We start from the raw sequence: 27356 nt of genomic DNA on the forward strand, positions 1-27356 counted from the left end.
GATAAAATGGGGATGGGGAACGCCAGTCACTGTTGGAATGAAGCTGCAGGGACAGCCCCAGCTCAGCTGCTGCCCAGACTCTGCAGCTCACAGCCTGTCCCGATGGTGGTCCTGCCCGCAGTGACAATAATGGGCTTTCTGTGTCTGCCTGGGGAGCTTTGGCCTTGCCCAGGTTTCTGTGACTAAGGTTTGCTCTGCTTTGCTGTGTGAAAGCAGCATCTCCACTGCCCTGCCCAGCTGCTGAAGCTGTCTTTGCCTGCACCTCATTTGTCTCCAGGAGCAGCAAACATCAAATCTTTGCAAAAATCACCTCCGTATTGATACATTTTCTTCACAGAAAAGGAGGAAAGTGTATGTAAATATATTCAAACTATCAATTGCTGGTGACCTTGCAGTTGTGAGAAGCAATGCTATTTTTCATTTGTCAGGCATTTCAGCTGTACTAACTGCTGTGGTGAGATATAGTTGAAATCTCTGCTTAAAAGTTCCCCAATTATAGTCCATATGTCCAACCATTTGCAGTGAAAATGGGAGCTTCATTTCATCCATCATAGCATAAATATCATTCTTCCTGTGCTTTTGTGTGTTCCTTTTTTTTTTTTTTTTTTTTTTTTTTTTTTTTTTACATCAAATTTGCTTAGAAATGTGCAAGCCTGTGCAGTATGATGGAAAGATTAGCAATCCCTGCGTGAAGCACTGTCAGCAGAGGAGTGGCGAGAAGCGATGTCAGGCCATTAATCATCACGGAGCGCCCCGCTCTGTCCCCATGCCGCTGGCAGTGGCAGGGCAGCAGCCAGTCTGGCCAACGCAGGCAGCGCTGGTCACGCCTGTGGCTGGTCCCTGTCCCATGGGGCCGAGGTGGGGACGTCCAAATGAAGGGTGCCTGCAGTCCTGCACAGCCTGCTGGCACCCAGAACCTGACCTGCGAAGTGCCTGCACTTTTTGAATAAAGCACAGACACAGCGTCTGACATTCTCCCAGCACTTCGCTGTTGTTATGAAAAATCCCACTGACACTCTATGCAGCTGTAAACTCCCTGGGATAAAAACCAGGGTAAATCCCACCTTATGAAGCTTAAACCTAACTAGCAGGACTGGGATTTTATTTCATTTACTCTTTCCAGAAAATATGTAGTGAGAATTAGAATTGGTATACTAATAAAGTTATATATTGCCATGATATATTTAAAGTATTTGCAGCTCATCATAGATTTGTGCTAGCATCTGCCTTGGACTCACTTTTAAACTCAGTGTGCTCGTCAAACTGAAACAAGCCAGCTGTGGGGAAGGGTATTCACAAAGTCATGTGGAGCACGGAGAGGCTAAATGGGGAATGGCTGCTGGAAGAGAGTCTCTTCCAAGACAAGAGCACTGAGCTTCAAATGGAGAAAGCTGGTTTCAGGTTTTAAACACCAGAGCCTTTATGCAACATGTGGCTGATCTCTCAAACTTCCTGCTGCAGGATTTGGTTTTGGTACAGGCTTTTGTTCAAAATCTAAGAAAATTCCACTGGGAAGTGTGAAACAACCAGGGAGGACAGACCCATCCTGAGCCATGGCCCCAGACCTGGAGCTTCCCTGGTGGGACAAGGACTGCCAGCATGGGGGAAGGCTGCATGCTTCTGGCACAGAAATGCCACACAATGGGCCTGACTGTATGGAGCACGCTTTTCAGAGGTCTTCACTGACACCCTGACTGCCCCTGCTGTCATTGTGGATGCTTTTCCCCAGTAGGAGTGGAGCTGGGCTAATTCCTAATAATCTGGAAGGCCCCAGCATCTCACTGTGATCGATGATTGATTTCTGAAGAGAGACGCGCAGTACAACATCTCAGAGCCTGCCAACAGTTCTGAAGCAAACATAAATTTAAAAATGTATCAGTGACAATTTATTTCTGTGACATTTTTAACACTTCTGTCAAGCACACATTTAAATTAAAAATGAACAAGAAACTGAAATAGGAGAGGGGGGTGAGCTGGAGCAGATCAAAGGAAAGCACTCAGTCTTTAAACCACTGCTCCACCCCTGATTCGCTGTCCTCTGACAGATATTCTCATAAGTAAAATTCTGTGATACCTCTTGATATTTCCAAGAATAAAAAGTTGCTAATCTTGGATGCAGAATTTCTTTGCTACTCTCAGTTTTGGTCAAAATTTTTCATAATTTTTTGAGGATATTTTTGTGATATTCATGAAAGAAAAATCACAGTAATTTTAAAATAAGATCCTGGGATTTATTTCCTGGCAATGGGTTACTTTGCTGTAAAAGCCAGTAACACGGTAATGAAGGTGCTGCCCATTGTCTTTAAGTACATCTTAAGTACAATCGTTACATACCGAATATATGTAACTCCATCTTTATGGCTGGCTTTTTCATTTTTCATCTCCACTCACTTTACAAGAGTGCTACTGAGCTAAATTAGCCCTTCCTGACAGTCAAAGGTGTAAGATAGGAAAAAGATTAGAAAGAACATGAGGAGAGGATGGAAATCGGGAAAATGAGAGGTGTTAAAAGACAAGAACAGGTCCTTGACTGAACCGTGTTTTCACTGCCTGATTTGCTCCAAGAGCTGCATAACATGCATATGCACAGGATGCAGTGGAGGTTCTACATTTTAAAAATAATTCTGTGAAATTTCTCTTAAAATAGTATAGCTTTGTATAGGCCATTTATTGTTATAATCCTTGCAAAGACATGTCACAAAATAGCATTGTAATGGCTGCAGAATCTTGTTGACTCAGAATTTTTGCATCACTTCTGTGAAGCGGGCCTGCAGCACTGCCAATTCACCGGCCCTCCCAGGGGCTCTGAGTATGCAGGTTCCCTGGCTGCCCTGGGAGCCTAACCACAGGCAGACCCTGAAAAGCAAAAACACCAGCCCCATCCCTGGCCAGCTGAGGGCTGTGGGGTCTGTGCTCCCCACCATGCCCTGAGACGAGGGCATGGTTCAGTGTGCCAGGGCTCAGCTGTGGCCCTGGGGCGCCAGGCTGGGGACTTATTGAAGCAATCCCGTCCCTTCCAGTGTGGTCAGGACTTCCCCGTGTGAGAAGTGGAGGTAATTGCCTCTGCAGGCTCTAGTAAGGTTATCTGAGGGGCAGAGAGACCCTTTGTCCCTTGGGATGCTTGCTCGAGAGGAGCAGTTAAAGGCTGAACACCCCACATCAGTGAAGCTGGAGCGAAGCTTAAGCTACATTCTTCAGCCGAATACTGCGGCTACACTATCATCCACATGGAAAATCTTTATTATGGTTCATAAATACCAATATGTTATGTACTGGTTCATCAGACCAGTACAGGACAGCACATTCTACCCTTCATTTAAACCGGTCCCATTTAATAACTTTTCCATGATTTTGTATCTGGTATTTTCTTGTAGTTAAAGAATAATTTGCAAGTTTATTCAGTGTAGTAAATGTGTGTTTATTTATGTACACAAACAGTCCAAACTCACAGTTGCATGGAAGACAACAAATATATTTAAATTGATCTTCATTGTGCAAGTCTGATTCTTATTCTTACAGCATATTCTATCTGGAAGTAAAAGCCATTTACTCTGTTAAACAGTTTGCTTCTTAACAGGAAGTGATGGCTGATCTGGTTTCCCTTGGTCAGGCTCTGTGGCTGATTTTGTGTGTTGTCTCCCCATGTTTTTAATGTTAAACTGCTACAGGTTTAGGAAAGCAAGTCATTTGTCAAAATTGATTTCTGTGTTGTCAACACGTAATGCCATGGAAACCTGATGGCAGGGCTCCACGCAGGGAGGCACCATGTGCCATTAGGCTTCAACTCAGCTGGGATTTTACACTTCCGCTTCAGATTACGTATATTAATTAAAGCAACATCATTTCCAAACTGAAAGCCTGTGACATTTTGTGGTGCTGTGTTCTATGGATTTAAAAAGGTAGAATGTCACGGTGTTACCAGCGATTTTTTGTCTCACAAGCACGCCCATGTGAGGGGCTGATCCAATAGCTCTGGTGAGCTGGCAATGACACCACGAATTCCTTCTAGTTACTTTCAGCCAAAGTAGCTTAATATCTGCAATAGCGTTTTATGTTTGTTCAGAACCACATAAGCACTCTACCCTTCAGTCTCCTTGCTGAAAAAGTAAGTAAAGCAGAAAGTAATTTCTTCTCAGTATTTGTGCATCAAAATGTTTTGCACATATCTAAAATTAAGAAGCTTTTTGTTCATTTAAAGAACATGCAAGGACATTCCAGGTGCCAAATTTCATTTTAATTCTTGAAGAAGCTCCTTGAGACGCTGGGATACTCTATGAAAAGCTGGAGCTACCTAAAACAAGCCAAGAATTAATTACTATTTTTACATGAGGAAATCCCTTGATTCATGTATTTTGAAAGAACAGCACATGCCAGACTGCTGCCTTGATTCTCACCTTCAGAACCAAGTCATTGTCAAAAACACATTCAGCTATTTGCCTTCAGTTATTACGCTGTTTTCACCCAATAGCCAGAAAGACCATGGGTAAAAGAAGTCCATTAAATCCTTTAAAATAGCCAGCACCTTTTGTACTTGCACACGCAGAGTACAGTGAAGAGAAATATATTTGTTTTTAATTGGGTGTTGTTCTGAGATGTAGGCTTATGTCTTAAGAAAAATAAAGCTTCTCACTTAGTTAAACCCAAAGTAACAAACTGCAGCTGAAAAAGGAAGAAAATCATGCATGTAGCCTGTTGCATTGCTTAGTCTCAGACAGTCTCTATCCCACAGCAGTGAACATGACCCCTCTTCAGAATGAGACGTAAAATGGGAGCTACAATCAACTGCAGTATTAAACGTCTCACAACACCTTCCCTGAAGGAAGGGTGCAGGTAAATCTTGCCATCCTGGCCAGATTCCAGCAGGAATAATTACCCTCTGGCTCTGTCTAAACTTCCATTGTGTTCTTCACTGCATGTGCTATTCTATCCTGAAAAACTGATGGCAAATCGTTTTCAGAGCAGAGTGAAGCACATATTCCATTTCAATGGCAAGGTGACTAATCCTTTCCACTCTCTTCAGTAGTCTGAGATCAACTAATACAAAAATCACTATAAACATTTAATATTCTTATAGAAGTCGTGTCAGTGTTGACTGCCTGGGAATCCGTCCCAGGAGAAAAGGGCAGAGATCAAGGAAAATATTCAAAAGGATAATTAAATATTTAATAAAAGCCGTTAAATGTTGTGGGCAAGAATTACAGCTGGCATAAATCAAGATGATTCCATTGGTGAATCTGTATTCGTTTATACCATTAAAAAAAGAAGTTGGCATTTTTGTGTCTCTCTCTTTTTTTTTTTTTTTAAACCATTTACATTTTCTTGTGTTATTAAGATGTCTTCAGTAGCTTGGACAGTATCAGAATTACTATATTTCAGAAGAACTAATAAGGAAATAATTATAAAAATGAAATATTGAAAGTTAAATAGTATTCTGAAAAAAAGTCTGTTTTAAAGTTTTGTCATTGACTATGCATCTGGTGCTGCAACCATACACTGCACTTAATCCCTGTTTTTTGGTAGACAGAGAGATTGAAACTGTTCTGATGCCACATTTGTGAAAGTAGACTGACGTGAAATATGTTGAGACAGTTCAGCCCCAGAGACCTCATCAAAGAGCATTGCCAGGTTTTGGTACCAATCCGAACATGAGCATTACCTGCCCAACGCAGATCTGGTCCTGCAGTGAACTGAAGGCATGAGACTTGGCAGATGTTTACTACCATGATGAATGTTTTGACTTTGTCTCTAAAACCACATTTGAGTTTGTGGCAGCCACTTCCCTCATTTAAAGTCAGAGCAGCACGCTTGGGCTCTGTAACTTGGCAGAGATAATGGTTCTTAACTAGAGAAGAGTTTTCCCAGATTCCTCATATCTGGCCCTTTTTTGCCAAATCCAAGCACCCACCACCAAGCTGTATGTCATCTATAATCCATCAGCACACACAGAGAATAATTGGAATTATTCTTTATTATATATCTGCGTGCATTGTAAAACAAAGAGCCAAATGCAAAGGTGAAGAGTAATAGGAATAAGTGAGTTTAATTGAGGTCAAATAGATGTTACATGCCTAGGAGCTAAATGAAGTTGTAAGTTAAAAGTGGGAGATGACCTACATTAAGCCACACACTCTTTGTGGTTGTCTTTCATATGACTTCTTTTCAGCCCCCTAATTTTATCAAACTAGACCTTTTAAGATGCATCAGGTGAAATTTAAGACCAATATATGGAAGTGAATATGTGCTTTGGAAAATGAGTTTGTGACAAAATGCTGCTGCTTAAGATGCAGCCAGAAGAGATACTGCACAAAAATTAAGGTTGCCTTCTATGTATTGCTGACTATTCCATTTTGTCAGGTAGAAGGTAAGAATTGTGAAAATTCTGTTTTGGGGGTGTTGTTTGGACACTGAAGTAGAAATAAATGCAATCTCTTTATTTAAGATCCTCCTGCATCAGCATGCATCAGTGGGGAACAGGAAAGAACTAAAAATGACCCCAAAAAATACAGAGTCTCTTCATATGACAGCTCGGAGTGTGGATATCCATCCAACAGAAAGCAAGGTCACTGCTCTGTACACCCGTAGCATAGCTGCACCCCAAGAGGGCAATCATCTCTCTGTCCAATTCAGCACTTGATCCTGTCGCACTTCCCATACATCAGTTGCTAGGTGTCTTTGTGGACTGTGATTTAATGTAAGCCCCGGGCAAAACAGCAGCATTACCCTATTTGTGTGATGGCTTTGAGCGTGAAATGTTAGAGACCAAAAGCAAAAGCTGTGATGATGTGCTAGCAGCAGGCTCTGGAGAGGCCACTACAAGCAGCTATTTAGCATCAAGTGTCTTGTAAGCCAGTCGGTTTGGTGATAAATCTGTCTCTCAGTCACCTCGACTTTCTAAACGTGATCAGAGAGTATTGTGATGTATGCTTATTGGAACATGGAAACTTGAGGCATCTTGAGGAAAAAAGTACTGTGACTGAGAAGTTCCTTCCTTGGCAGGATCTAAAGAGCTTTAAGAGTAAACAACTCATACAGATGGATTGAAAGCGATTAGATTTCCGTGAGTGGCACTCCTTACAGCCATCTTTTCCAGAGCCTGATAATGCTCCTGTTGGTGCCGGTTCTGCATGGTCTCTCTGCCCGGTGCAGCTGCTGAAATGGACAAGGGATGATGTCCAGGCCCAAGGCCTCAGGCAGGGCAGGAGGACACAGTGTGGTACTGCAGCTATGGGCAGCCACTGTTACAGCATTGGTGATGGTTTTCCTGGCACATAGAAGTAATTGCAAAGGTTATAAAGGATGGCTTTGTTAGCTTGCTGATTTCTTTTGTTAGACTGAAATCTTAAATAATGACAGACAGTGTACACAAGAAACAAGCCTGCAGGAAGACAGTGATTTCATCAAGGTCTTGGCCATGGGCAAGAGAGGTGCCCTGACTGTCATACTGTGACTGTAGTATCAAACGGTCTTGGCACTGTGAGATTGTCTGTCTCGCTTTTCATGATCGTGATGTAAGTTCATCTCAGGAAAAATCTCAAGATGAAAGCTGACTTCTGCCAAATTCCTTTTGCTCTTCACCACTGTTGCCTTGAGTCATGAAGAGCACAAAAGCACATGTTCTGCTGCTATGACCATTTGCTCTAAATTAGTGTAGGTTGTTCTGAAGACCTCAGTCACAACCACTAATCCTGGGAAGCAACTATGATCTCTGGGAGCAGTGCTTTTCCGTAGTCTGTACCACCGTCAGTCTGTCTCCAGAATTTGTTGTGCCCGTGGAGCTGTGCCTACTGCAGGGATGCACTGAGAGGTTGTGATGTACGCCACACAGTCTCGCAGACTCATCAGCTAGCACAAGCAAGGGATATAGGGAGCAAATGGGACATAAGGTCCATTCTGTGTGGCCTGGGAACAGCAGCCCATCATGTCAGGATCTCCAAGAGATATTTATGGCATCCTCCATATAAGCATGTGCATGGGATATAGCCCAGATCACTTTTCATATTCTTACCACAAATGCTTGTGTCATTAATCTTTTGCAGTTGTTTTTTTATGTGCAATTTTGTCAGACATAGAAAAGATATGTGACTTTGCAATTTTATTTTCAATGCTACCATGTTAACATATAAAAATGAAAATAGTAAGATTTTTTTTGTGCATTAGTTGTTGAAGCTATGCAGTTGATATATGTGCTTTAAGAAAATGTGAAATATCTGTGGTTGATAATGCTATATTTCCAAAAAAAAAAAAAAAAAAGAAGTGAGTTTTCTAAAATTTTATTTATCCTTACATTGAGAAACCACATTTCTGTCATGCACTGAAAATTCATCTTTCAGCCGTCTGGATGCTTTCTGGCAGTGCATTTAATTTTTGTCGAAAGTTCTTTGTTCTGCAAAACTGGTTGACTGTCTCACAAAATTAGCCTCATGACCCGATGTCTCAGACCCCTTTTTACTTCTCCTTGTACTTCCCCTTTCTTCCTAATGGAACAAAAGTAGGTATAAAGCAATCTGGAAAAAAATAATAAATAAATAAAATAAAGTTTTGTTTCCATGACATCTGTAGATTTTCACTGGTTCTTTCTATAATTGAGTGGTTCACATGAGTGACTCTTGGTCATCCTCCTCTGACTGAGCTGGGTTTCACTTCTGTCTATGACTTGAATTTATTAACAACTTCAGGTAATGCTTAGTGTCCTCTGAAGTCAATGAGACTTAAGTATATGAAAAACAGTTTTGCTGAATTACAGTGAAAATAGAATTATGTTGGTCAGCCCTGAAGCCATGAGTGAACTACTTGATATGGAAATGAGTTCATTTAATGTGTACAAGAGACTAAATTTGACCTTAAACTCACTCATTGTTGGGAAAAAAATAAAAAAGGTGTAAAGTCCTTAAAATTCAAGCTTTAGAATGATAGAAAGGTATGACTTCTATTTATAGTAATGTATATAATTTTTGTAAAGTTTTCAGAGATACCGAACATCAAAGAAAACGTGTCTCCTTTTCTGCTGGTGCAGTCTTGTGGAGGTGAAGTCAATCATATAACATCACTGATCAGAAAAATACTAAGTAATTCCCTGCAGTAAGCAAAAACTCGGTACTTAATTGTTGATTCTCCACAGGCAGAGAACTTGTTCTTTTTCTAAATTCTGTTTTTCTCTCTTTCTCCCTTCTTGTCAGTTTAGCAGTAGTTACATGTCAATAAGCCTGATTATTAGTCCCTCACTTTTAACATGTCAAATTGAGGTATAAAAACCAGATAAGCAAACATCAGCAGGAGCAGCAGGCTCGGTGCTGTTACTGCAGTGTAAAATGATATCACATTTTGGTAACTCTGATGCTGAAACTGTTTAAAATGAAAACACTTTTCTTCAAATCATACTGTGCTTTCATGTGTGAAGATGGTGCTGAGAGGCGGCGAGGTCTATATATAGCACTGCTGTTTCTTTTAAGCCTTTTTATGAGAGGCAGAGGACAGAGGTCCACTCTAAATAACAGGCGAGGGGAAGCCTGCCTGGGCAGAATATAATAATGCTCTGTAATAGGAGATTGATAGATCACTAAACATCGCGCTGAGATGTCAGGAAGAAATGAATAGCGTGTTATTTGGGAATTCCTTTTGCCTCCTTCAGCACATCAGGAAGTCAAGAGACAGTAAAATGTTCAACTGAGTCTAGAAATGTGACTGCTGGAAACCAACAGTTTTATCACAAGGCATTTATTGGGGTCACACGTGGAGTATTGCCCACTTTGGCCTTTCTCTGGAGGTGTTATCGCCATTTCTGGAATGTGTAGGACTTATGACTGATCTCAAAATCAGGTGTTATCTGGTGTAGGCGACTGACATTAGCTGGCCACTGTATTTGCCCAGGAATAATAATAACTACCAAGCTAGACGTCACACAAATCTCTCCTTTCATACGCAAGTGCCTCCTTCCCTACCCTTTTTATTTGTTTGTTTTCTAAATATAGGTTCCCCATCTGTTCAGTTTTTACACAACAAGCTGCCTTGTTTCCATTTTGTTCCTTACTGCGTGGTCATAGTTGACACCGACAGAAATGAACTTACATGGGATAAAAAGGCTTGAGAGGCACGTCCAGAGCCTGCGGGATGGGGCGCGGCAGGAGGAGCTCAGCGGGGACATGGCTGTCTCCATCCCGCCGGCCAGGCAGAGGGGCCCTGCTTGTTCCTGCTTCCAGGGCTTTATGCACCAAGCGCAATGGGTAGGCAATCAGTGCTGCAAATTCACAGAACATATTTTGTTCTGACTGGTTTTCATGATAAAGCCATGGCTGAGCAGGCCGAGCACCAGATTCAGTTGTGGCCAGGGACAGGAGGGCAACGGGGGCTTTTACTGCCCACTGCCAGGGACAAAGTGGCAGATGGGTGCTAGAGCCAACCACAGCACCAACTCTTTCAGGGATTCTGAAACTCACTGTCATTTCTTTTTTTAATTACTTAAATTGTTTCAAGCCAAAGCTCTCACGTCTGTCTTTCTAATGCCATTTGTTTCAACTGCTTTCTGATTACGTCTGCCTGGCAGGTGTCTCCACAGCCTCCTGCAAGCAGGTGGCAGCAGCAGGGGAAAAGCCATGGTTTTGTTCTGGCTCTGGTTCGGCCCCACTCACCATCCTGCCCCACATGCTTACAGCTGGAAATGGGCAAAAATGTTTTTTTTGACAGAGAAAGAAGTATTGGTGACAGTGTCATAAACTTGCTCAGGCTTTTCTGAATTTTGACATTAGGAAAATGTAAAGTTAAAACTAATAGGGCTTGAAAACTTAATTTTAAGAGTCATCTATGATGTAATTTCAGCTTATATTTTTATCATGTTAGTTAAGAAATGTCTTTCAGTATATTCTTCAGTTTCAGAGGTAAATGCTTAAAGAATGCTTAAACATTCTGCTGTTAAAAATAATTATGCATATATATATCAAAGAGAATCAAGGGTTAAATGAACCATTTTATTTGACCTGAAATGACTTCTGGATTTCTTGGAACTGCCAGAATATCGAAAAGTCATTTATTTGCACTGCTTTAATTAAGCAACTGCCTCCAGTTATGATTTATGCTGTCATTCAGAAAATTAGACCTTCACACTGTGCTTAATTTTTGCCACAGTCCTTAAGGACAACGTTTTCAAAGATGAGCTGTGGTTTGGGATATTCCAGCTTTTAGATGCTGCGCTTGAAATGACTTCATATTTCCTGAAATGCCTCTGCAAATCAGTTGCCGTAAAGGAGATTTGAGTTGAGTACTCAAATGCTGAGGTAGAATTACAACTCATCTCTAAGAAATCTTGGACTGTTTACTTTTAATGCAGCAAAATACTGTAAATTGTATTTTTGCAAAAAGTACCAGGTATTTAATGCCTTTTACAGCAACATACATTCTAGTTTCAAAACCACATTTTGTAACACCGTATTAAATGACAGCATTATTATTATTTTTTTAATTGCAGTGTCATATACTGTAATTAAAATGAAGACTTCACACATATTCAGGAGACTTCCCATATTTTCTTGTCTAATTGCTATATTGAACTATGATGGAGACAAAAGTGCTAGTCCTGCTGTAAACTCTGCTATTTGTGTATTTCTCTTGAAGTCCATGGGGCTGCTCAGGTACTGAGCATCCATATCAGTATTTGTGTGTAAGGCCATATATACAGATAAGCCTTCAGAAATGGAGAAATGGAAGGCTGGGGTGTGTCTAATGGATTGCCATAATAATAGATTCAGACTCATACTCATCATCTGAAAACATCCAGCAAGAAGATGAAATGACTTTGCATCAATCAAATTCTAAATGAATCCGTTATTAAGCATATTGTACAATATCAAAATAACTGTGTAAGAGCAGTCTGCATTCAATATCCTTCATGGTTAGCGTAATATTTGCATGATATGGGTCACTGCCTAAAAGACAACAAAACAAATAGAGAAAAATTAGCCACACCATCATTTCTCACACAATCCACTCTTTTGTATTCTTTTTGCATTCTATGCTAGATTTTTCTGTCAAGGAAAACAACACTACACCCCCCTTTGCCTGCACTTCTCAGTAGTGAGCAGTCTGTACTTTCCTTGGTATTAATTTCTATCTCACACCTCTAAGGCTGAAGAGTATAATTATTTCAATAGCCGATCTAGCATTTGTATTATTTTCATGCACACGTCCTGGTAGCCAGCAACAACCTCATATTTACGGTGTGGGAATCTACCAATACCAAGCCTATAGCACAGGCAACTAAACCAACACTAACACCTACATGAAATAGCAGAAAAGTTGGAATTAAAAGTAGAATAAATATTATATTTTTATTAGAAAAAAATATGTTTGTATGTTAATTGCTAAGATATTCCGTACTGAATCACATTTTATTGATGTTTTGTTTCCCCATTAGTGTAGAGGCTAGCGTGCCAAATAACAATATCTTAAATAGAAAAAAATGTAATAACAAAACTTGTCACCACTTTGATTATCCTTTAGGTACCATGGGAGTTAATAAAGCATTTGACAGAAAACTTTCAAGGTGTCTTTTCTCCTCCCTCTCCAAAGGTTATGGACAGTTTCCCCTTGGCTGCCTGACCTTGTTTCTTGGTTTTAAAGTGTGGCATTTCATTAAAACTGCCATCGCTGGAGTAATTGTAGTCAGGCATAAAGAGAACTGAAAACTCTCAGGTAGTGAATTGGTAAAAGCAATACAAATTCTTTAGCGTCATTACATATCATATTTAAAATGTGACAGAGTATCTAATTTTGTATCATTTAGGAGCACACTGAGGGCTTTGCTGGTTGAATTAACACACAAGATGGTGTAAGAAGCATTTCAATTTAACTCATAGTCAAACAGAGATCAAGAAAATTCTACCTTTATTTGAAATGCTGTGCATAAAATTATTCAGGCATCACACTGAAGAACGAAAGCTCACAGAGTATGAAATCAGCCCCAAGTTTCCTCCACGAATTGATGTCTCTTCCTCTCCGTAATATGCAGTTGTTTAACAGTGACATTTAATAATGCATGTGAATAATTGCTTGAGTTTACTGCTCATTACTTCTTTAAAAAAACAGGAAAACAGTAATAGCTCTTTGATTTTGTTTTAATAAGAAAATAATTTTCACTATAAAGGTTGAAACAAAATAACTGATCTTTACTTATAATTTGATAATTTAGTTGCTGTTTCTCTGCAGTATTTGAATTTTCAAGATTATCTTCAATTGCATTTGTGCAGACTCTAGGAGGGGACTTAAAAGACAGCTATTAATTTCACTAAACAAAGTGTGTTCAAACAATTCTGGGCAAAGCCCAGTGTCCAGGGCTGGTCCCCACCACCAGCAGATGGGCCAGGTGCTGCCGCCTGCCCGGCACCAGCCCAGGGGCAGCGGGATGGCGTGAGCCACAGGAAGGAAGCATTCCTGGGGCAGCAGCTGCCCCCTGCACGTGGGGCAGCATTCCTGGCCACGGCAGTGCTGCAAAGAGCACGCAGCAGGAACAGGAGTGGTCAAAGACCACCTCAGCATCCGCAGAGAACCAGGGGGAGAATCACTATAGAATCACTCTAGCAGATATGCAGCGTTAAAGGCAATTCAGGAGAAGGATGTGTTGGCTCAGTTCTGCTGAACATGCACCGTGTTCCTGCTCGCTCATTTCAGCATCGCCAAAAAGGTCGAGCTGCCTTGTCTCAAGACTGTAAATAAATATTTTGTACGGCATTTGTAGTGTGCAATTCAGATTATATCAGATCAAACATTTTGCAAAGCCTAGTATAGAGCTAAAGTGAACCACACTACATTTCTGAACTCTTAATACCTTGTGGGAAACAATGCGCCTAGATCTCATAAACAAAGTGAAACCAACTTAATTTAAGTTTGACTGAGAGCTTAGAGTATTGGGGCAGCCCAGGCATGGTGCAAACTGGCCACAGTCTGTTTATCCTGCTCCGTGCCTGGGTTTTGCTGCCGGAATTGAGTCCCACGGTGATGCATTTTCCCACTTGCTGGAGTGCTCAGAATTAGCTAAGCAAATTTACATGAGCAGCAATCTCTCCTCTCACTCTCATATGGGTGTCTCCAGGCTCAGGAGAGCCATAGATTTCCAGAGGAAATGCCAAATGTATGCATAAATAAAAATGTTGTATTCACAGATTTTCCTCAATTTGCAGTGAAACAAAATATGGTAGAAAATCAGTTAATTCTGATTTTTTTTTCTTTAATTTTTAATTTTTTATTTTTTCATTACATATAAAACTAAAGAATTTGGTTTGGGTCAGACCAAAAGTTTTACATCAAAACATATTTTAATTGGAATGTTAAACAGATATAATTTCATTTTTAATGAGCTGCTTCTCTTTTTACCTTACTTTTTAAGCGGATTTAAATGAAAATGCTTGTTGCTATTATTGTTATTGCTGTTGTTTGTTGTTGTTATTATTATTATTTGGAAATTTATTTTTAAATTTCTGTTTATGTGTTATGCCAGACTGGGATCAGCTACTCATTTGACTTGGAATCTGTACTCTAGTTCTCGGCACACTTGTCCTTTTTGTCTGAGATGGGTGTGGGACCAACTGGTCACAGCTGTCAGGCTCCTGGGGCTGGACAACAAGTGGTTTCAGGGTGCTGTTTGCACACTGCTGGAGGCGGATAGATGGGCCATTTGTTCACACGGTGCATCTGCTTTGCTGTCTGCGGTGGGCAGCGGAGGCTCTGTGCTTTCCTGTTTGGAAAGCCCGTTCAAGCACAGATCCGTGAGCTATTTTTAAATCAGTCTCTTGCAAATCCTACCTTGCGTAATTGACACTATGAATAGACGTGTAGAATCATTTTCCAGAAGTTTCACTAAGAAGATGAAAACAAATATGCCGAAAGCTTTCATATGCTCTCTCTCTCTTAGCATGACAAACAATAATTTTTTATTATTTCTATTTTGAGAGTACTTATACTAAGAAGCAACAAGAGGTAACACTGCATTGGTTTCAGGCAAATTTACCTATATGGACTTCTGCTCCACCCTCTTTGAAATGCATAACCATAAACCAGCTAGGCTCAAGGTCATGAATTATAAACTGTATAGGATTACAAGGACTTTTGACCAAATTAAGGACAAGGTACAAATATGCATCATTTTATAAGCAGGTCTAGTTTACACTGCAGATTAGAAACCAAGGCAATAATGCAACACTTCTTCAGAGGAAAGTCATCCCCTGCTGACTCTTATCACTAATAAAATAAAATTCATAACCAAACATGCTGCCTTGTCACCTGATGGGAATTCAGGTAGTCCTCTAGTAAAATACAGGTTTGCTGAATTTTTACCCTCTGGAGAGCAGATTATTGTGGTTTTCTAATACTGCTAAATAGTAAATAGCCCTTTCTGACATACATGCATTCAGAGGGGGATCCTTCTCTGTTCAAATATGGATCGTGACAATTTAGCTATTATGCTACCTGGAAAAGCTGAAAAGACTACAGGATCTCATTCAAAAATCACCATTATTTTAAAATACATATTTTAAAAGAGAGCTGACTGCACTGCTGCTGTGTAGATACATATGCAATTTTCAATTAGATTATGAATGGGAAAAAAAAATCTACAAAGTTTTGTAACTGGACATGATCTATAGGACTCTTGTAAGGTATCAAAAAAATATGACCCTGGCAGATCTCTCACATTCCCCACAAAACACATCAAAACACACAAACTGCACTAATGGTGGTGTGGTAAGAGGGGCCCCCTGGAAATGTGTTTCCACACTACTCAGCTGGAGGTGCCTGGTCACCCTGTGATGAACACGAGAAGCAAATAACACATTTATGAAAGAAAGTTATTGAGCAAACAGTTCTCTACTTGATGTTTCTTTGTCATTGTTTGATTGTTTTCTTGTGTGAGCAGGATTCCCAGAAGGCCATCGCCTGCTTGGGCTGCACTTACGTCCAGAAGGTGAGAAATCCATATCTGTCTTACATCTCATCCCAGGGCTTCCGTAGGAAATTAAACAGGTTCCTCTATAATGTATAAGGATTAAGATACCGAAGAGATTTTAAACCAACATATCCACAGTTATTACTTGAGAGACTACATTCCTTGGTATGAACGTTACTAGCATTAGAGGGGAACTCTTCTCCCTGGGTGTCCTTGGGAACCAACGCTCTTCTCCAGCGAGGGAGACGTCCATCCTCTGCTCCCAGGTCAAAGCATTCTGCTCTGTGTTTCTCACCAAGTACCTCCATGAGGACTTTTTCCTGCGATGCCTCTGGAAGATGACGGGTATTACCCTCCAGCAGGGTGGGAAAATGTGTGGATGCAGCCAGCCTAGCTGTCCAGACAAAGCAGCTGCCTCAAGAACTCCACTGCTGCCCTGGTTCCCAGAAGTGAGGCTGGAAAAGGTGCAGACTTGGAGAATCACGATGGCCAAACCCTAACTGCTCTGTTGTCACCCCTGGGTTTCCCTTTATATCCTCAGCACTGTACAGATGCTAGTAGCAGAGGACATGGAGATCAACCCTTTTTTATCAGCTGGTCCTTTGAGTACCTTCCCATGCCAACATGCCTTAGCATTCACAGGGACACACGCAGCAGGAACACAATCACATGAACACCAAATAGTGCTTAGTTTATATGATCACATATGGTGACAATAAATAGGCCTATGCATGAGCATCTGGATGGATGGAGTGTAGGTGGAAGTGTAGGTCTGTGCTGTCCAATGGATAAAGCCCTTCTGAGCTCAATCCAAACCTGGCCTGAGAGCTTAATTAGCACTGCTGATTAAATGGTTTCATAGTTTTCACAGGAGGATCTTGAGACTACAACAGGAACTCCAGGTGCTTGCTGTATGTTGGGACCAAGGCCCAGGTTTTCATGTGTTTTAGGTGAATATGGAGGGGTTCTTGGCACATTATTTTAGAAAATGTGTGTTGTTTTTTGTTTTTTTTTTGTTTTTTTTTTTTTTTTTTTTTTTTAAAGTTTATTTCCTGCTCAAGAAAATGCAAATAGGAAAATTTTGTATGGTGGTTCTGCAAACAGAAGAATCCAAATGGCCAAACTGTTGGAAACAGTGTGCTTAGTCCTTGAGAGTAGATCCTTACTTTTATTTCTTGAAAAGCAATCACAGAGGAGACTGATCTGGCTGGGCATAAGAGCAGGTATTGTCTTTCATACATTTATACACTAGTGTGCAGAAAAGAGTCTCTCAACACAAATATTATTCACTTCTAACTTATTTTTAAGCTTAAGGTTGTTCAGTAATGAAAGGAGAGAGCAATCTAATCAAAGAGATACTTGCTATGTTGTTAAGAGAGAACAGTCTCACAATTCACAGGCTCAATCATTTTCCAATCATAATTAATGTCATGTTAGCTAAATATTTGCAAGTGAAAAATACAGGGATGGGCACTCTCAGCAACAGAAATATGGTGAGGGCTCAAATACTGCTCATTTCCAAAGCCTTCTGAGCTTAGATTTCTATATAATCAAAATCCTTCTCTTAAAAAATTGAAGAAACCCGATAGCTGCACTTAAAAGGTGTGGGTTTCACCTAACTGAAAGTAAAAAACAGAAGCTTGTCATAACAGAGCAGAAACAAACAATATTTATATTTAGTGAAAATTTTTGTTGGTTGCACCAAACTTTCAAATTAAAAAAAAAAAAAAAAAAAAAAAGTGTGTATATATATATATATATATTTTTTTTTTTTAAAGTGCTGTTCATGATAACAGTGGACTGAAAAAGGTGACTTTCACTGGAGTCATTGCCATGATAGCCACGTGGGGATGCCCTGGGGAAAGAGCTCATTTCTTACCCTGCTGGGTCTCCGGAGAGGGCAGAAGGAGGCATCTTACAGGAATGGGACAGGGACGGAGATGTACGCTGAGGGACAAGGAGGGTGGTGGTCGTAGTCACAGCCTGTCCCTCAGCATGCACAGCGGGTGCTCGGGGATGGGAGGCCAGACGTGGAGATGTGTGTGGCACTGCCCTGAGGTCCTGCTGAGGGACGCTGATGCCACCTGCTCCTCCCCTGCAGCACCAGCAGGTCGGGGTGCTGAGCTGGCACTGGAGCTACCTGCAGGAGGGGTGCTGGTCTCCAGAAACATCCCCGGACATCTGAATGCGACCTCAGAAAAGGCCACTTCATGAAACTTTGAAAAATGCAGAACTTATGGTCTGGTTGAGTAGCCTGGTACAATTTTATCCTTCTGAAAATTCAGGATGCACCATATTCTGGATGCTTTTGACAACAGAGGGAATCTGGATGTCATGTGCAATCATGCTTACCCGTTTTCTCGGAGATTAAATCAAGCCAGTGAATTACAGTTTGCAGATAACAGTGTCAGCTGCTGACCCTCCGTATTTGTTGCTCTGCAGAAACAAAACATTGAGAGTACCTCTTCCCCAGCAAGTTTAAAGATTTAAACTGAAACATGACTCCAAAAGTGTATATGACACTAAAAGGAAGAAAGGCAAAGAGTTAGGTAATGGGAAACAAACAGGAAGAGATGTGGTCATATTTGTCAGCTGCTGTTATAACCCTATCACTCATGGTTTTCCATATAAAATAATTTCAAATTGAAATTAAACTTTCCAAGCCCTCCAGTTACCCCAGCTGACAACCTGCAGCTACCACTAGTTGCCTCATATTGTCATTTCATCAAGAGCTGTCACTTTTTGTAGGAAGAAGGATTTAAAGGATAAGAGAAGAATTATGTCTTGACATAAGTCTCAAGTGTTTGAAGGAAACAAGCACTTTATAGACCTATCAAGACATGAGGGACCTGTTGCACCCAAATCTGGATCTTGGAGATGGTGAACCCTGACCAGAGGGCTGCCGTGGGATCCCTCCCAGTGCCCCATCAGCAGCTGCAGGATCCAAGCGTCTCCAACTGGGGAGGCAAGGAGCAAGGGAAGCCCTAAATGCAGCTGGTGTGGAGCCAGGAGCTGGACTTGATGATCCTTGTGGGTTCCTTCCACCTCTGGATATTCTACGATTAAGCCACCATGTGACTGGCATTTTGCTGAAACTTGGAACACTGCTCAATGGCAGAAACTCATCTTGCCCCAAACCCACAGATAGTTCACTGTAAATTGAACACTATAAATTGACCTTCCCTGAGAAATGTCTCTCTCTCAATTCTAATTAAATAAGAAAGTTTAATTATGCTGCTAAAAGTGTATGAACTAAAATCCCTGAGACTGAGGCAAAGAATTTGCACGTTAAGCACACTGAGTGGTGTAAGGAGGCAATGTCTCTGAAACACACTGGTTGCTGGAATGAGCCTGCTGAAGCAGAAGGAAACAAAAGGTTCAAGCAGCAAAACTGCAGTTTTGAAGCATCACAAGAAGGAAAGGGCTCTTGATAATAAATTTACTGTAGCTATTAAAGAATTGGTAGGTGCTCAGGTGCTCACAGAGTAATGCAATGTGGACTTTCACAAAAAAAAAAAAATAAATAAACAATAAATATATATATATATATATATTATTACTTCCCTTGAGTACGTTTTAGGACAGCTGCTGCCAGCCCGCAGCCCCGGGCTCCCTCCCCAGCACCAGACACGCGGCCGTGCCTGGGAGAGCCCAGCAGAGGGCCACGGAGCTGCCGGCGGCTGAGGAAAGGGAGGCTTGTTTTTTTTTTTTTTTTTTTTATTCCCAGTAGGCCGTGGACGAAGTGGCACTTTATTCTTGGCAAATTAGTAGCATTGGTGATGGGTTAAGAAAACCAGCTACAAGAAACAGAGATCAAAAGCGAGCGTTGGTAGATCTTAAAATGTAAAGCTGAAATGGTCATGATAATGTGCTTTAAAATAGGCACCACACACATTTGAGAAGGGTTCTGCTTTTTTCTGTGTACACAGGACAGCAGTGAGCATGACAGTAATCTCCTAGGGGGAAAATGCAGATAGAGCACAGAAAACCAGTAAATAACAATGCTAATAAAGCCAAGAGGCACTATACAAGGCATTTAAGAGACTATTTTTCTTGGCAGCTGCCCAGTAAAAGCAGATTACTGGGCTAGGATTGGCAGCAGAAGGCTGGCAGGGCAGGCGGCTGGAGCAGCAGATGCTGAAGGTCTGGGTTTGTTGGGGTCTGAGCACCCATGGTGGGGAACGGCCCCGCTGCGGGTCAGGTGGGGAGGTGTGCAACAAGCAGGGCAAAAAGTGTGCGTTGGTTGTTACTGGGTTTTTCCAGACAAAATAGGAAATAAAACAGAATTCTCAGACTCAAAGCAGAGATGGGATTTCATTTTACTGGCAATGGAGACAGCCTTTCTTCTATGGCTCCGAGCATTTGCTTCTCTTATTTCTGTCAGTATTCCTCATACTTAATGGTGTGTTTTGCTGCCATCCCTCACTAAAAATGTAACTTTTATTAGGTGGCATGCATTCAGTTAGTCATGTTACCTGGCAATTTTGTCATTTGCTTTAAAACAGCAGGCTGTTTCCTCCATTTTAATTTTTAAGCTGTACTTCCTTCCTCCTTTCTGGCTGTAAATTGGGCCATCACAAGCTGGTTGGCGTGTGAGTGCAGACAAACTGAGCCCCGGTGCATGGCTATGGCCAGGGGCTGTACGCAGCCTGAGGACATGGGTAAGGGTGCCTTTGAGTCTGAGTCATATTTGAGAAAGCAAGGGGAAATTTGTGCCAATGCTGGGCACTGGGAGCAGGACAGGAGCAGGTTTGGGATTTTAAAAAGTTCCTTATATAAAGTTCTACTATAAGTTCTAATAAAAATTAGATCAGGAGCTGGGGCTCTTTTTTTATTTGCAAATCCACTTTGGGGGTGAGAGACTGGCAGCTCACAGCCCCTGCCTTCAAGGGAAGATGTCATCACTGACTACTGCGCCTGTAGTTAGAGCAAAGGCTGGAGATATCGATAGCCCACAGCCAGGAAACTGTGTTGCCTGAAGAGGATAAAACCCAGGTTTCTCAGGGTCCTCTATTGGAGAAGCAGTTATATATTTTCTCATTGGGGCATAATTTTCCAAGAGACATGTGTTTATTATTCCTCCCTGTGCTGTCCACACCACGTTTCAAATGCAAATCAATGTCTTGCTGCCTGTCATTTATGCTTCATCACCTCCTTTAAACCTTACTGGTCTGAATGCTCATCCTCTGCTCAGGAGACACCAGGATATCCAACCCTTCTCCTGGCCTTTGCCAGGCATGTGAGGCTGCACACTCTGTAAAAGTGAAGGAGAAAATGTTTGTGTCACTTAAACTCACCTCCTTCAGCACACTGTCTGTGTGCAGTAATTAGCACATGCTTCGGTTTACTTCATAATAGCAGGCTTTGTTCTCGCTCATCATTCAATTTTTACTTAACCATGAAAATCTCGAAGTTGCATCAACTTGAAAAATATGTTTAAGGGGCATAACAGCTGACACATATATTGGAAGGGCATGAACATGAAGGATGTGAGGGATTTGTTTACAGTGGTAGAAGAGAGAAATTACTGGGAGTAATGGGGTGAAATTAATGAGGAGGATGTTTCAAGTCAATTGTCGCCCTACAGTGCCTGTAGCAAAGGGATGCAGGGGAAACTCTGTCATCAGAGGTCTTGTGAACAGGTGAAAAAGGTGTGTCTGTCACGGACAATTGGACTTCACTTCCAACATGATCTCTTCCTTTCACCTGGAGATCCTCTGCTGTGGGATCCATGGGGGATCCTCAGTCCTGATGACTAACTTGATCTGATTGCAATAGTCACCTACCCAAAAAGAGGATCTGTGAAAGAAAGAGGTGAGGCTGATGGTGACAGAGGATAGGAAAAGGGAGCTGTTATGACTGGGGCTGGATGTCAGTGGTTGGAAGTGATGCAGGTGTGGTCCAGGGACATAGGCAGCACGCTGCAAGAAAAGGCTGAAGGTCTTGATCACTCATAAAATTGCCTGGGCTATTAGGCTCCAGCCGGATATCACAAATGGAGTCTAAGAGATTATGCTTAAAAACACAGGGCAGTAAATGCAGCAGCAAATTCCATTATATTTCCCCATGCTCACATAGAAAAAGACAAGCAGTCAATGGAAACACTACAGAGCCAAATCTCCACACCACACAGGTACTAAAGCTAGCACAGACCATTTCCCATCCTGAACACCGAACAAAATTGAATTACTCGGGAGCAGGAGCAGGAGTGGATAGCTCAGCCTCAGTGACAAATGCACGATTTTGGGGGAAAGCCTCTGCCCTCACTGCACTGCCTTGCGCTGAGCAGCCGTAACGTGGCAGCGTGTGCCCAGTGCCCACCCGGTGCCTCGTGCCTGCAGAGCCCACCTGGCCCCGGACCTCCTGCAGCAGTGGGCACCAGCAAGACACAGCACACGGGGCTCCTGTCAGCAGGAAGAGGCTTTCTGGGGTGGCAGTTAGGGGACAGAAGGTATCCAGAATCCGAAATTAATTCTGCCATTTGTATTTTGTCTCAGTGTCACTAAACCTTTTGTTTCTGCCACGAGCTCCCCAGGGCGTGCTGGTTCGTTGCTCCCAGTCTTGAGACCTGCTGACGATTTTCTGCTTCAGTGCTGGCTCTTCCAAGCTGATCCAGAACGGCGATGCCTCGTGGTTAACTGCCATTAAGGCATCTTTCCAAAAGACATTTACGTATGAAGCATGCTCATTTTGTATTTAAAATGTTATACTTCATCAAGCTGGAAGTGCTTAAGCTCTTAGGCACCTTTGTGTCTCTAACCCACAGCGGGAGCAGTGGTGGCCCAGCCCGGACCCTGAGGACCCACGAGGCCCCATCCCCCCTCCTTGCTCCCAGCACCATCCACGCTGGTAGATGGGTGCGTGCTCTCCTCTTGGTTAGCCTGATGCTCACGGTGATATAATTAATGTGTCCTTATCTAACTGATCATTCCAGTTAATGGCATTAATATACATGAATTTCCTCATAAAAGAGTGCTGTCAAAGATTTTTAAAGTAGGGCAATCATTTGATATTTTTCCAGAATAGCTGTAATTAAGTGAAAAATAATTTGATTATTTCAAGACTCACTTGGATAATTGGCTTTTCCTTTCCCCTTTGGAAGCCCCACTGATTTTTCCGGACACTGTGACAGTTGGCACATGGCAGACCTGGCAGGTTTTGCACAGCACAGCGTGGCCCATGGCCAAGCACCTACCGGCACCAGGAGGGGGGCGTGGGGACAGGCCATGGCCCTGTCCCCTGACTCATTTCCACCTGGTCCAACACCATCATCTGCTGCCTGCATGGAAAGCCCAGCAGCCTGAGCTGGGTCGCAGGTCTCTGCCTCTTTCCTCGGGACTCTGCCTGGCTCCATGCTCTGTGCCAACAGCTGTGGGACTCGTATAATCCCAGGACCTCTGAGGTGCCACATACATACACTGAGATGAGTAGGTACAGTCCATGCATCCTTATTTCAGGCTTTCTGACAACTCAGACAGTCATCATTTTCTGAAGTATTTTCAGGACATATTCTTCCTTTGTGTGTTTTGGATAACTATTATTATTTTCAAAACAGCTGGGGCGGAAAAAAAGCACAGGAAACTGCTGCTGGCAGGGTCTGGTCCTCTGATGTCTCTCAAAACCTGCTCACTGCAGGAGACAAGGACCTGTCCAAACACAGCAGGTTGATAATAAAGGTCAAACTCCACCTCTGCTAGCCAAATTTCTTCTCTTTTCCACCTCCCCAGCTCAGATACGTGCATACCGCTCTCATTTCTTACATGGCACCAGGTAGGCTTCCAGGCTGCAGAGAGCTAATAAAAGCTGTTGCCGGGTGTGATTTGTATTCCGTAAACTGATAGGGCACACTTGCTCCAAATCAATGAGGTTCTGAGAACTCAAAGTTCATACCATTAATTAAGTTAGGAGGCTACAATAATGGCACGACTGCTGCAGCGGAGGGCTGGGGATCAATGTCCAGCAGCAGCCTGACTCTGCTGAGCAGTTCTGCTGCGGCAGATGCGAGTGCACCTCCTTCAGCACCGACCCTAGGGCCCCACGCCCACCTCGGCACTCACCGGCACACGGTGGGTGCAAAACTGCAAATGTAGTGCTTCGGAGGCTCTTGCCTTTCCTTGATTATAATACAGTGACATATAGCAATGCAGAGGAACGTTTTCCTGTGCACACAGTGTTCCTAAAATGTGTTTAACAGGAACATGGCATACATTTTAAAAGACTACATTCCCCTTGCATGGAAAGTGTGACTCTGAGGAAAAAGAAAAAATATATATATTATCAACGTTTCCATTAAAAAAAAAAAAAAAAAAAAAAAAAAATCTTGGAGAAACTGTTGACTTTCTTTTCAAATGAAAATGTTTTTTAAAGTATTTCAGATTAATGAACATTGTCACTTTATTTTAGAAGACCCAGTTCCTCAGTAAACCAACTGTTGATAGAAATTCTATAACCAATCTTTATCAACAAACTTTATAAATCACTTGAAGACCACAGGCCAAACCCTGAAGAAGCTTGCTTATACTAGTAACCCCTATTTAAAGATATCAGACAATATTTCAAGGTAATTCTCTATTATTCTCTATTATTGCAGCTGCAAGATTCTGAGGACGAGGAGAAGCGACGTTGTGTTGGATTGCTGAATTAACTCACTTACTATGCATACCTTGCTGTGCTAGAACGACTTGTGCGCTGTGCTGGCACTGCTCCACTGCCAGATGCGTCTCCCGAGATTTACACAAGACTTTTCTTGAAATATTTGGCTTAGAGAGAAACCCCTTGTCTGAGCAGAGCAGTGAAAAGCTATTGGGTAGGCTGAGCCATTCCCACCTTCATCTCTGCGCAGTGTTTGCCTTCATAATGGACCAGATTTATGGTGGATTGGTTCAATAAAGACCCAAAGCAACACTTAATTGATTTCAGACATTGCCAATGTAATCACTTTAGTCAGAGGAATGTCCCTTCCTGCTATGAAATTTCTTGGAAACACTTGTTTAAATTAAGTTCGCAGACTGCAATGCAGAGAGATTTGTGCTGGGAGCTTCTCATTGAATTAACTTTCCCCAGTGCACTGGGGAATGGGGAGGCCACAGCACAGGCAGCGTGCGATCTGCAGGGAGGAGGATTTTACTTTTCGATCAATGCGTACAGATTTAAGGACTTCATTTGTCCCTGAACAGCTTCACCATTTTTAAATTCCAACAGCAAGCAGATATGATGTGATACTGTTCTAGCTCCCTTTGCACAGCAGCTCTTCATTACGCTGTCCTCATGATGCCGTGCACCCACCCATGCATCCCACCGGCTGTCTGGGTCTCGTGCATGTGCTGCAGGATGGCAAGCACAGCAGGAGGGCTGGGGAAGGTGGAAAGAGGCAGGCAGAGTGTCAGGGCTGGGGCGATGGGGCAAGAGCCATCCCTGGTTGTTCCCATGGCATGCCTCCTGCACACAGACCTGCTTGTCTGCTGCTGCCGTGAAGCGAGGATGTGGCTGGCTATGGCTGTGGGCAGGTGCTTGTGGCTGTTCCCTAGAACAGAGTAACATGGGTGGGGTGTTTGCCCCCGAAGCTGGTGAACTCAGAGCAGAGCGGTCAGTAAGATGCTTTCTGTTCAAGTTATCCTATAACGCCACTGTCTCATGTACCCTCTGACACCAAAGCACAGGTCATTGCCTTCAGCATTACCTCTTCTTTTCACCTCCTTCTTGAATGAGGTAAAACAGCAAACAAAATCCCTTCTCACCTCTAATGGCCTTTCTTATGAACCTTCTCACCTCTTATGGCCTTTCTTTTCTTGGTTCAGGTGAGCACCAAGCATGGGGCTGCACTGCCGATGCTGGGGCAGAGCACCACCACAGAGAAAGCAACCCAGAGGCGAGCTCGGCCTTGGGAGCACCTGAGCCCCTGCTGACTGTCTAGCAAACACTCAGTAATGGGTTCATTTCATGTATTTCTATGCTTAATCCTCCAAAAATACATTTTCCACTGATTATGTGAATAATATGCTTTCTCTCTTCTCCTTTTTAAAGTTTCGCTGTTCTGAAAAGACTTTGTATGCTTGCCAAAGATGTTAATTTATTTATGAAGGGCAAACAACTGTGTTTGGCTACCAAATGGATATAGCATCTTACATCCAGTGGAGCTGGAGCAGACCTTGTGAGTGCAGGCCTTTGGGCAGAGTAAAGGCTAAGGCTGGTGTCTGCCTCTTCCTCACGGCTCCCATGGACAGCAAAAGCAATGATTGCTTTCAACAACTTATGACACAATTTCGTAAATGATAATTCACTAAGCATCTGCAGAAGATCTGTGTTTTCTGCTTCAATGAAACAATTTTCCTCCTTCAAATTTGAATTAAAACAAATTGAAATTTATAACACATTTTAAAGTCTTTTAGAATTAATAAAAATATTTTGCTTTAATGAAACTGAAATGTTGTCATGATGTTCATCTTCAAAAGTCTTAATTTTTTTAAGTATAAGCACTAATGACTTCACTCGGACAAGCTCTTTGGAAATTAAAGATCAAAAATGTTCCATTAAAATTGTTGAAATAAAATATGTCAACTCTATTGAAATACTTGATTTTAGTGTTTCAAAAACAAAATTTTATTGAACCTTATTTGATGTTTTAAAACAAACCCAATTTAAATGACAATAGATTTTTTCACTGAAAAATCATTTGACTTTGAAATGTAACTAACATACAGAAAATAATCAACTGAAAGCTTTGAAGTATTCGAATCCTCTGAATTAGCTATAGCTGAGACATAAACAGAGTCGTGCATCTGCCAGTGTTTCAGAGGACTTATAGGCTGCAGAGAGAAAAATAAATGAAATCTATCTACAGAACCGGGCTTTTCTCAACAGGCAAAAGCAGTTAGATAGAAGTACTGTGCTAATTAAACTTCCATCCTTGTCATTAAGGCAGCAACTTAAAACAGTCCTCTTTGAAAATGTTACGTGCCCACCACACTATGAATTTTTGTCTTCCTGGCTATAGTGGAACGGTGTCCTGAAGAAGAGTTGCCTTGGAGTAACACATTTATCTGCATAACAGAAGAAAGTTCTCCATAAAATGGGTTATGTACTTAAAGTTAGTCTTGTAAAGTACTGTAATAGTTTTTAAATGTAAAATTTCTTAATTAGTCACATTCTATAGTGGCAGCATTCTCTTGAAAGAATTCAGTCATCCTTAAAATTATTTGCTAAAATTAATGAGAACGAGAAGCGGCATTATTTGTTAGAGTTGTATCTAAAATTGTGCCTTAACATAAGGAGAACTGAGATACTGTTTTTCTAACATCAACAGCTCCTGGCACATAAATTGCAGCTGTGTGTGTGAACAACAAAGCCTTCCAGACAACATATGTGTGTATGTGTATTAAACATTTCTACTTCTGTCTCTTTTTATAAAAAAAATACAAGCTTATTTACTAAA

Source organism: Aythya ferina, assembly GCF_964211825.1.
Source record: "Aythya ferina genome assembly, chromosome: 8".
Classification (NCBI taxonomy): domain Eukaryota; kingdom Metazoa; phylum Chordata; class Aves; order Anseriformes; family Anatidae; genus Aythya; species Aythya ferina.